Here is a 9,933-nt window from a genome sequence, read left to right as displayed (position 1 = left end):
ATTTTGCTGGGAGTACATTGCTGGAAAGTGGTATGTTCTGTGAGTTTGTTGCTCAGATAGAGCTTATTTGACATCCTTTTGTTTCTTAGTTTGTTTGAAATTGTTTAATATTCTGTTTCATTTGTTCCCAGGGAAAGGGGAAGGCACCTAGGGAGTGCTTAGGCAAAGAGGCCCGCGGGCATACATATACCCGTAGCATATTCGCTGTCTAGACACACTAGGTAAGAGACGGACCACCCCTTGTATTTTGTTAGGGCACCAGGTGGTGCTAAATTAGGTAAGTAGTGGGTAGGCAGGTAAGATAGGAGAGGGGGCTTTGAGATTTATTTTCTTTGCTTTGTTCCGTCCAGCCCCTTTTCCCCATATTACCGTGTAAAGGAATAAAGTCCTTGTAAACGGTACCACATTCTGCTTGTTGTCATTTTTACTCGCACCTACAGTCCATACCTTTTTTCGCTTCACAGAGAGTTTAGTTGTAGCAGGGTGTTGCGTTCCCTCTTCATAGGCGTGCGTAACAGTAGGTGCCAGCGCACCGGTTTGTGTCAAGAACTGCAACGCTGCTGGGCTTTTCAAGCTCAACAGTTTCCCGTGTGTATCAAGAATGGTCCACCACTCAAAGGACATCCAGCCAACTTGACACAACTGTGGGAAGCATTGAGTCAACATGGGCTAGCATCCCTGTGGAACGCTTTACACACCTTGTAGAGTCCATGCCCGGATTAATTGAGGCTGTTCTGAGTGCAAAAGGCGGGGTGCAACTCAATATTAGGAAGGTGTTCTTAATGTTTTGTACAATCAGTGTATAGTGTGTGTGTGTGTGTTACCAGCTCTATGCGTCTGCGGCTACTGTCCTGTTCTCTCTGAGCCAGGTCTTCCATCTCGTGGAGGCGTTGCCTGGTCTCTCTCTCCCTGGCCCCGTCTCAGCACTCTGTTCCAGCTCCTCTCCAAGGCACACAGCACTCTCCCTCAGATGCAGCACCTACAGAGATTTTTCTGAGATTATTTTCATTCTTTCCAGAATTTCTGCTTTGGAAATATGTACACGATGCCAATATTGCACCATGAAATTGAATTGAGAGATATTATAGTGACAGAGAGCGAGAGACAGAGGAAGAAGAAGTGTGTGAGTAAAGACATGCTATCTAGGTTTACTGTCCATTTTGTGTCATTGTCTCACCTCAAACCTCTTGACCTGTCCTCTCTGGAACTCCAACTTGTTCTGCAGGTCACACACCTTGGCCTCCTGCTTACTGACGACACTACGGCCCACGGTGGACGACTCCAGGAGCTGCACCCTGGTCACACTCGTTGCAAGCTGAGGAGGAGGCGAGGGAGGAGGAGGAGAGGGGAGAGGGTGAAGGACAAGAGGAATGGCAGAGTGGGTTTTCAGCCAGTCTCCTATCCACAATAACAGCATGTGAAGGTCACCATCTCCCCACATTACTCAGCTCTCAGTCCTTACCTCTTCCTGTACTGTGTGTCTCTGTTTATTGACCTCCTCCAGTTCAGCCTGCAACTCTCTGACCTGAGATACCACCGGAGGACTGAGAGAGAGAAAGATCAGGTTTTTGGTCATCTTTCATTTTTAGTACATGTCGAAGTCTTTATACATGGTTTTGAGCCACTATGAGGCAGAGAGGGAACCCACCTGAGCGATGAGGGCTTTGTGTTTCTTCAGGAGTTCATCAAGGTCCTCCTGGTTCTCCTCTAGTCTCTTCAACAGATCTGACTTCTCATGTTGGAGCTGGACTACCTGCTCATCCACCTACACGTAGACACACACACACACACTTTAAAACTGCTCTCTCCAAAAGATTGTTGTCGTCACACATATACAGGATGCTATTACTGTTGGTTTCAGAGGGATTGCAAACATTTTGATGTTCACAGTTCCCGGACACGACTGATAATTATAATGTTCTAGTACCAGTAGTAGTAGAGTCTAGTACAAGGCCTCTATCTCTCACCAGATGCTTGTGTTTGCAGATGTTCTCTAGTTCTGAGCATTCTCAGTTCCATGGACAGAGTCTTCTGAAAATACTCCAGCTCTCCTCGCTTCACACTCCCCAACTGACAGAGAGAGGGAGTGGAAGGTATGTTTAAATTTTACCCCCCCTTTTCTCCCCATTTTTCATGATATCCAAATTTGTAGTTACAGTCTTGTCCCATCGCTGCAACTCCCGTACGGACTCGGGAGAGGCGAAGGTACGAGAGCCATGCGTCCTCAAACACGACCCTGTCAAGCCACACTGTTCGCTTAACCCGGAAGCCAGCCACATAAACATGTCGGAGGAAACAATGTACAACCGCCGACTGTACCAGCGCGCACTGCACAATGCCTGCCAGAGGAGTCGCTAGAGCGCACTGCGACATGCCTGCCACAGGAGTCGCTAGAGCGCGATGCGACATGCCTGCCACAGGAGTCGCTAGAGCGCGATGCGACATGCCTGCCACAGGAGTCGCTAGAGCGCGATGCGACATGCCTGCCACAGGAGTCGCTAGAGCGCGATGCGACATGCCTGCCACAGGAGTCGCTAGAGCGCGATCGACATGCCTGCCACAGGAGTCGCCAGGCGCGATGCGACATGCCTGCCACAGGAGTCGCTAGAGCGCGATGCGACATGCCTGCCACAGGAGTCGCCAGAGCGCGATGCGATGCCTGCCACAGGAGTCGCTAGGCGCGATGCGACATGCCTGCCACAGGAGTCGCTAGAGCGCGATGCGACATGCCTGCACAGGAGTCGCTAGAGCGCGATGCGACATGCCTGCCACAGGAGTCGCTAGAGCGCGATGCGACATGCCTGCCACAGGAGTCGCTAGAGCGCGATGCGACATGCCTGCCACAGGAGTCGCTAGAGCGCGATGCGACATGCCTGCCACAGGAGTCGCTAGAGCGCGATGCGACATGCCTGCCACAGGAGTCGCTATAGCGCGATGCGACAATTCCTGCCACAGGAGTCGCTAGAGCGCGATGCGACATGCCTGCCACAGGAGTCGCTAGAGCGCGATGGGACAAGGACATCCCGTCCGGCCAAACCCTCCCCTAACCCGGACGACGCTGGGCCAATTGTGCGTCGCCTCATGGGTCCCACAGTCACGGCCGGCTGTGACACAGCCTGGGATCGAACCCGGATCTGTGGTGACGGCTCAAGCACTGCGGTGCCTTAGACCGCTGTGCCACTCCACTCGGGAAGCTTCTATATTTTATTATTGTGAATCTAAACACACCTCGAATCCCCCTTCATAACATCATAGTGTGTCTGTGTGTACCTGGCAGTGCAGGCGCTCTATGTGTTCCTTGCTACCCGGGGCCTGGTTGTGTCAGGTTTGTCTATGGTAGACGGTAGTAGCTGAGCGTCCACCAGCAGAGCATGGGTTCTCTTCAGATCTCTCCTCAGTCTCTTCTCCACGTCAAAGTCCCTGTGGCCCACCTGGCAGAAGGATGAGACAGGGTGCAGGCAAGGCAGCAGGCTGTTAGTCAGCCTGCCAGCTTAGTGGAGTCTGCCACTAGCACAGTCGGTGTAGTCAGCTCAGCTGCCCCGATTAAGACCGTGTCTGTGCCTCGATCTTGTTCGGGCAAAACTAAACATTGGCGGTGTTCGCCTTAGCAATCTCACTGGAATAAAGACATCCTCTAATTCCTGCCATTATTAAAAGAGATTGTGATATCTCAAAATAAGGGCTACTTAATGTTAGATCCCTCACGTCCATGGCAGTCATAGTCAATGAACTAATCACTGATCCTAACCTTTACGTGATTCGCTTGACTGAAACATGGCTCAAGCCTGTTGAATTTACTGTGTTAAATGAGGCCTCTCCTCCTGGTTTCACTAGTGACCATATCCCCACACATCATGCAAATGTGGAGGTGTTGCTAACATTTACAAAGGCAAATAAAATAAAAAATTACAAAATGACTGTTTTCATCTTTTGAGCTTCTAGTCATAATCTATGCAGCCTGCTCAATCACTTTTTATAGCTACTGTTTACAGGCCTCCTGGGCCGTACACAGCATTCCTCATTGAATCCCTATCTGACCTTGTAGTGATGGCAGATAATACTAACACTTTTGGTGACTTCAATATTCACAAGGAAAGGTCCACAAACCCACTCCAAAAGGCGTTCGGAGCCATCATCGACTCAGTGGGTTTGGTCCAACATGTCTTCGGACCTACGCATTGCCACAGTCATACCCTGGATTTGGTTTTGTCCTGTGGAATAAATATTGTGGATCTCAATGTTTTTCCTCATAATCCTGGACTATCGGACCAACATCTTATTACGTTAGCAAATAATCTGCTCAGATCGCAACCAAGGATTATCAAAAACCGTGCTATAAATTATTGGACAACCCGAAGATTCCTAGATGCCCATCCAGACTCCCTCCACCTACCCAAGGATGTCGGAGAACAAACATCAGTTAACCACCTAAACAAGGATCTAATGTAACCTTGCGTAATACCCTAAATGCAGTCACACCTCTAAAAACAAAAAAACATTTCTCACAAGAAATGAGCTCTCTGGTAAACAGAAAATATCAGAACCCTGAAGCAAGCTTCTACAAAAGTGGAACAGAAATGGCACTCCACCAAACTGGAAGTTTTCCAACTAGCTTGGAATGACAGTACCGTGCAGTATCGAAGAGCGCTCACTGCTCGATCAGCCTCCTTTCCATCCTAATTGAGAATAAAAACAATCCAACATTTATTTTTGATACTGTCGCAAATCTAACTGAAAAGCAACACTCCTCAAAAGAGGATGGCCTTCACTTCAGCAGTGATGAATTCGTGAACTTTCTTCAACAAAAATATCATGATCATTAGAATGCAAATTACAGACTCCTTTTTGAATCTATGTATTTCTCCAAAAGTCAGTTGTCCTGAGTCTGCACAGAACTGTCAGGGCTTAGGATCAATGGAGATACTCAAGTTTTAAAAAATCCTGTATCTCTTTACACATTCACAAAATTTGTGATAGCCTCTAAACCTTCAAGCTGTCTACTGGACCCTATTCCAACTGAACTACTGAAAGCGCTACTTCCTGTGCTTGGCCCTCCTATGTTGTACAAAATAAATGGCTTCCTATCCTCCGGATGTGAACCAAACTCACTAAAAGTGTCAGCAATAAAGCCTCTCCTGAAAAAGCCAAACCTCGACCTGGAACATTTTGACAACTAAATCGGCCTATATCGTCTCTCCCATTCCTCTTAGCATTTTTTGAAAAAGCTGCCTTCCTGAAGACAAATAATGTATATGAAACGCTACAGTCTGGTTTTAGATCCATCAGCACCGAGACCGCACTCTAAAAGGTCATTTACCACCTTTACATGGCATTAGACCAAGCATCTGCATCTGTCCTCGTGCTCCTAGACCTTAGCGCCACTTTTGATGCCATCGATCACCACATTCTTTTGGAGAGATTGGAAACCCTAATTAGTCAACACGGACTAGTTCTGGCCTGGTTTAGATCTTATCTTTCGGGAGCGATATCTGTTCGTCTCTGTGGATGGTTTGTCCTCTGAGAAATCAATTGTACGTTTCGGTGTTCCTCAATAACCACTATTGATTTCACCGTATATTCCTCATTCGGAAACACAATGTCATTCGGAAACACAATGTCAACTTTCACTGCTATGCGGACGACACACAGCTGTACATTTTGAAGAAACATGGTGATGCCCCACAATTGCCTACACTGGAAGCCTGTGTTCAGACATGTGGAAGTGGATGGCGGCAAATGTTTTACTTTTAAACTCTGACAAAACAGAGACACTAGTTCTAGGTCCCAAGAAACACAGATCTGCTGTTTGATCTGACAATTAATCTTGGTGGTTGTACAGTTGTCTCAAATAAAACGGAAGGACATTGGCGTTACTCTGGACTTTGGTCTCTCTTTTGACGAACATACAGTATCAAGAATATTTCAACAGCAGCTTTTTTCCATCTTCGTAGCATTGCAAAAATCTGAAGCTTTTTGTCCAAAAATGATGCAGAAAAGCGAATCCATGCTTTTTTTCTCCTAGATTACACTACTGCAGTGCTGTACTCTCCGGCTACCCGGATAAAGCACTAAATAAACTTCAGTTAGTGCTAAGTACGGCTGCTAGAATCCTGACTAGAAACAAAAAAAATTGATCATATTACTCCAGTGCTAGCCTCCCTACACTGGCTTCCTGTTAAGGCAAAGGCTGATTTCAAGGTTTTACTGCTAACCTACAAAGCATTACATGGGCTTGCTCCTACCCATCTCTCCGATTTGGTCCTGCCGGCCGTACACACCTACACATACGCTCACAAGACGCAGGCCTCCTTATTATCCCGAGAATTTCTAAGCAAACAGCTGGAGGCAGGGCTTTCTCCTATAGTGCAACATTTTTATGGAATGGTCTACCTACCCATGCGAGAGACGCAGACTCAGTCTCCTGAAGACTCCTCTCTTCAGTAGGTCCTATGATTGAGTGCAGTCTGGCCCAGGGTTGCGAAGGTTAACGGCATGGCACTGGAGTGACGAACTGCCCTTGCTGTCTCTGCTCCCCTCTCTCCACTGATGTTCTCTGCTCCTGACCCTATTATGGGGCAGGGGCAGAGAATCACTGGCTTACTAGTGCTCTCCCATGTCGTCCCTAGCAGGGGTGAGTCACGTCGTGCCAGGCTTTTTTCACTATATCCCCTGTCTCAGCCTCCAGTATCTTCGCTGCAATAGTCTATGTGCTGGGGTTCTAGGATCAGTCTTTCCTATCTGGTGAAATTCTCCTGTCTTGTGTGAACATAAGTATGCTCCCTCTAATTCTCCCCTCTCTCATACTCCCTCACACCCTCTCTCGTTCGCTCTCTCTCATCAATATCAAGGAATGGAGGAACTCTGGGGCAATGAGTTAACGTCGGTTGGTGACGTTTGTAATTCAATTTGTTGCTGTGAGGGAGTTAGCGGGGCTGATGCATTGTACACGGGGAGGCATAAACAGACTCTACATCTTCCTGTAGTGACAGAGTGAGGTGGTGGTGTTGAGGCGGCTCGGGGCTGCCTGCTATATTGGGTGTCTTTGTATTGCCTGTTGGTAGAAGTGACATGCTGAATTCATCACCTAGAGAGCGTTACACTAGAAAAATCTATACTTCCCCAACGCCTGGACTGGAAAGCACACACACACACACACACACACACCAACACACGACCCAGAGGCACATTAATAGAAAGACCAGCATGACTCAACAGCGCCAATGAGATTGAGTTTGTGCAGCAGTGAGTTTGCGTATAAGGGTGTATATGTATGTGTGTGTATCAGCAGTCTGACCAACAGTCTATCAATATGTAAATTCAGGAGTGCGCAGTTACTTTATCAGTGATAGCAGGTCTGTTAACGCAGCATGCGGTGCTGTGTACCCCGTGGTGTTTGAGGCCCCTGTCTATACTGAGAACTATTACTCTGTGTGTGTGTGTGCCTGCATAGCTATATATATATATGGTGTGTGTACCTGGTCACAGAGTGTAGATATCAGTCCCTCCTGGTCGTGTTTCTCGTGGACTCCTGTTCCAACTGCATCTCCAGCTGACGCAGCTACAAGGCAATGGAAAGAACCAGATTACAACTACCACAAATGAGCAAAGGAACCAGGTGTTTTAGAGGACATAGGTCTAACAAAAAGGAACCGTGCACTTTATATATTAAACACAAAAACTACGTTTTAAGGGAGGAGTAGGGCATTGATCGGAAGCAGGAAAAGAAAGAAACTGTACAAGCCTACTTCACCCCTGCTCTACCAAGGTTTTCCAGCACACGGCTTTGACCTACTACAGCAGCTATGTTGGTCTATTGTAATTCAAACCACGTGTTGGCAGGTTGCTCAGGATTCAAACCTTCTCAAACAGCTGACACTCAGTAACTGTTTTGACCCTACGCAGTGGTCCCAGTCTGTGGTCAGTAGCGGTGACCTACCCGTCTCTCTAGAGGACTTGTGTACGTCCTCTAACCCCTCTTTATCCTCCAGCTCTTTGTGATGGATCTGTTTCCTTCTCTCCATCTCCATCTCAAAATGCATGTGCACCTAGAGGTGGAGAAAGAGGGAGAGAGAGAGCAGACAGTTGAGGTCAGACATCTTGCAAATTAGTTTGTCTGTGTGAGAGTGTGCTATAAGTTCGTGCGTGTGTGTGTGCACGCATGCATACCTGCTACAGCTGTTGTATCTTGGCAGTGAGCTTGGTGAGCTTCTCTCCTCTCTCATTGGTCTGGGTCTCCAGGAGGCGGAGCTGCTTCTTCAGGTCCGTCAGCGACTCAGAGGCCAGGTGAAAGGGCACGCTGAGGTCACGGATCTGGTCACACAGCTCCTCCTTCTGCTGTTGCACCCGTAACACCTCCGCCTGGCTCTAATACACACACATACAGAAGTTAATAAGGCTGTGCCTAGTGGGCAAAAGAAGTGGAGGTGGTTTGGCCAACTTCACACCATGTGATTAGTAACCTTGCCTGAGACCTTGAACCTTGTTAACACCCAGACCCTCAGCTTAAGGGTGTGTGTAGAGAAGAGTTCTGAAGAATCCCAATCCCAACCCCTCCCTCCAGATGCCCCACACCTGTTCCCACGACCATCCTAAAAGGCCAATCCAACCCTTAACCGGCAAACCTTAAATCTACTTTACCCAACCTCCATACAAACCCTCCTCCCATGTGACTCTGCTACAAACCAAGGTTATTATATTAAACTAAAATAAAAATAAGAAAAACTTTTGAAAAACTAAAACTATACTGAAACTAGTATCTTCGTCTGCAAAATAAAATAAAAACCATCAAATTATGTTAAGTTTTATAAAATAAAGAACACTTTGGGAAAAAAATCTATTGGGGTTTTCAAACTTTTTTTGTAATGGGGTTTTCGAGCTTCTGATTCTGGCAGGTAAATTCTGCCAGTAGATGGCAATGTTTCAAATATGCCTAGCATGTGCATCACTATTACAAGCTAATACCAAGGAGGACAAGGCGGAGCAAGAGGATTACTTCTGCCCAAAATCTGTCCCCACGAGATAAGCAGACCTTTTTGCATGGAGGTCTATGAGACCTGTGTGAAATTACGTGAGGCTTAGTTGACCAAACAGAGTAATGTTTAAGTTGTTACAGATGTACCCCGATAAGTTGGCTAGAATGGTCCCACCTGATCTTGTCTCCTCCCGCCTGCCTTCAATCTTTGAGGACATGTATTTCATTGCTAGAGGGGTTAATTGAACATCTTGTCAATATAATAGATCATATTTGCTAACAATAGGGAATAAGGGGGCAATAAGCAGACCAGAGTGGCCCCGCCCCAAACAGAAAAAATGGCTAGTGAGATGTTTTATTCTGGGGTGGGGGCAATAATCTGACAACGGTTGCGTTCCCCTGCTCAGACGTTTGCATGCATCAGTCAATGGTTGCTTGCCATCGACAGTATCATGGACTGACAGATTGCAATAACATGTGTGGTTAGCTGATTTAAAATACCTGTCCAGGCGTTGAAGACCTGTCAGGCGTCAGCAACGTCTAACTTTGGAATGCAGGCTAAGATTGATTTATAATTGAAACATAACCAAACCTGTGACCATCACCTTATTGCTGCCCCCCAGTGGCATGAAGTGACAAGAAAACACAAACTATACGCCAACACACAAATGGCTTCTAACCTCCCGCGCATAGGCTTCTTTCTAATCCCTAACACTAAAACTGGAACTAAATAATATAAAAACTAAATCTAAATGTTTTTATCAAACTGAAACTAAATAAAAATGAGTACTAAGAACACGAAGGTAACCTGCCTAAATGACTACCGACCCATGAAGTGCTTTGAAAGGCTGGTCATGGCTCACATCAAAACCATCATCCCAGGAACCCTAGACCCTCTCCAATTTGCATACCGCATCAACAGATCCACAGATGACGCAATCTCTATTGCACTCCACACTGCC

The 9,933-nt window shown here is 46.9% G+C and overlaps 1 protein-coding gene and 2 long non-coding RNA genes across 6 annotated transcripts in view; 1 reads left to right on the top strand and 2 right to left on the bottom strand.

Annotated features, from left to right (window-relative positions):
- The window catches only part of LOC112230876 (disabled homolog 2-interacting protein), a 321,602-nt gene that overhangs the window by 136,111 nt on the left and 175,558 nt on the right, over positions 1-9,933 (top strand). The window lies entirely within an intron of this gene.
- Positions 1,528-2,011, bottom strand: LOC121841679. The gene is made up of 3 exons (XR_006080717.1): positions 1,968-2,011; positions 1,649-1,765; positions 1,528-1,544 (listed from the first exon to the last, which is right to left on the bottom strand). It is a non-coding gene; the product is annotated as an uncharacterized LOC121841679 (long non-coding RNA).
- On the bottom strand, positions 3,325-9,870 carry LOC121841678. Of its 2 annotated transcripts, XR_006080715.1 has the most exons (6): positions 8,167-9,870; positions 7,937-8,045; positions 7,476-7,558; positions 6,395-6,565; positions 4,112-4,211; positions 3,331-3,431 (listed from the first exon to the last, which is right to left on the bottom strand). It is a non-coding gene; the product is annotated as an uncharacterized LOC121841678 (long non-coding RNA). The 2 variants fall into 2 exon arrangements; XR_006080716.1 differs by lacking the exon at positions 4,112-4,211 and having other exon boundaries at positions 3,325-3,431; positions 8,167-9,867.

Source organism: Oncorhynchus tshawytscha, linkage group LG33 (genome assembly GCF_018296145.1).
Source record: "Oncorhynchus tshawytscha isolate Ot180627B linkage group LG33, Otsh_v2.0, whole genome shotgun sequence".
Classification (NCBI taxonomy): Eukaryota; Metazoa; Chordata; class Actinopteri; order Salmoniformes; family Salmonidae; genus Oncorhynchus; species Oncorhynchus tshawytscha.
Note: the sequence above shows the minus strand (reverse complement) of the source record. Positions and strands in the feature narration are given on the sequence as shown.